The sequence below is a fragment of the Bactrocera tryoni genome, unplaced genomic scaffold (genome assembly GCF_016617805.1).
Source record: "Bactrocera tryoni isolate S06 unplaced genomic scaffold, CSIRO_BtryS06_freeze2 scaffold_25, whole genome shotgun sequence".
Taxonomy (NCBI): Eukaryota; Metazoa; Arthropoda; class Insecta; order Diptera; family Tephritidae; genus Bactrocera; species Bactrocera tryoni.
Window position 1 is genome coordinate 8525603 of NW_024395977.1, and position 1615 is coordinate 8527217.

Genomic DNA, 1615 nt, shown 5'->3' on the forward strand with positions numbered 1-1615 from the left:
CAAAAAATCATATATTGAACAACTTTCTGATGTTCCTTCTGCAAGGGTAAAGTCACAACACCGCAACACCGCAAACTCGCAAAACATAGAAAAAAGCGACAAAATTGGCAACAAAATCCTTGTCGATTCAATATATGTATGTACATATTTCCTGTGACAATCAGCGATCGTTGTGACACCTTGTCGTCGCGTCAATCCTTCGACACATTTACTCTTTAACATGAACACAAAACCAAGAGCTTCGAACATATGTTGTCCGTGTCAACATAGATACGGGAAGATGTGTGCAGCTTTTGTTATTTCCTTATGAATTTTTGTACATCTCGTCAGCTCAAATGCAAAATAACGTAACATTACTGGAAGGTTTACAGGAAAAGAAAAAAAAGAACCGTATAAAAAAAACCACTTGAGATATTAAAACAAATTTTTCAAATTTAACAGGAAACTATAAATATATTTATATAAAAAATAAAGCAAATTTTATAGTAGATGTCTTACGTTATTTTGAATTTTAATTTCAGAAACAAAATAACGCTTGACCAATCCAAATTTAAATAATTACACTGGTCAACAAATTTGTAATTTTTTTTTTGTCACATGAAAATTTATATCAAATTTTGATTATACTAGGGCCACCAAATAATAATATATCAATGAAAAAAATGTACACATCATGTTTTCTTGTTTCATCAAAACATATATTTTCGTAAAAAGTACAAAATTCAGCCACACTTACAGAATTATTTCCTAATATCTAATAGATACTTATGATTTTCTTGAATATTTGGCTTCCGGTACGTCCCTTTTAAGTCTCCAACAATTGTCTGCTAGCATTCCTGGACTCTATTTCCCTTGATAAAATAAGAAATCTTTGTATAAAGAGAAAGTATATTCCAATCGTTTAATCTAGACCCCGAAAGCTCAGCCTGTGTTTTAGACAGATTTAAATCACGTTGTGCCAATAAGTGCGGTTCTTTTGAAGTTGACGGTTCATAACTTGAGTCACTATTTTAAGATACCTTATTATGCTGACTGAGAACAAATTCCGGACTAGAATTCTCACTTTTTGATCGATTTGGAGGTATCGGCACAGGCAGTTCGGCACTATGTAGGATGGGTCTCTTGGCCGAAGACAAGTTTGGATACTCAAAACACACTAGGATTTGGTGGTAATACATACCTTTTGCTTGAGTCAAAAAAAAAATAACAATCACTTACATGATCCTTTGGTTCCGTCCAAATCATTGGTATAGCAAATGGCAAATGTCTAGGTTCTTGCTTAGCCCAACCTAAAAGGAGCCTCACACACGTTCTTCTTCTTCTTAATTGGCGTAGACACCGCTTACGCAATTATAGCCAAGTTAACAACAGCGCGCCAGTCGTTTCTTCTTTTCGGTACGTGGCGCCAATTGGATATTCCAAGCGTAGCCAGGTCCTTCTCTACTTGGTCCTTCCAACGGAGTGGAGGTCTTCCTCTTCCTCTGCTTCCACCGGCGGGTACAGCGTCGAATACTTTCAGAGCTGGAGTGTTTCCGTCCATTCGGACAACATGACCTAGCCAGCGTAGCCGCCGTCTTTTAATTCGCGGAACTATGTCAATGTCGTCATATATCTC

General features: G+C 36.6%; 1 long non-coding RNA gene across 1 annotated transcript; it reads right to left on the bottom strand.

Annotated features, from left to right (window-relative positions):
* Positions 1-1047: 1047 nt before the first annotated feature.
* Positions 1048-1258, bottom strand: LOC120780288. The gene is made up of 2 exons (XR_005705849.1): positions 1219-1258; positions 1048-1145 (listed from the first exon to the last, which is right to left on the bottom strand). It is a non-coding gene; the product is annotated as an uncharacterized LOC120780288 (long non-coding RNA).
* Positions 1259-1615: the final 357 nt, after the last annotated feature.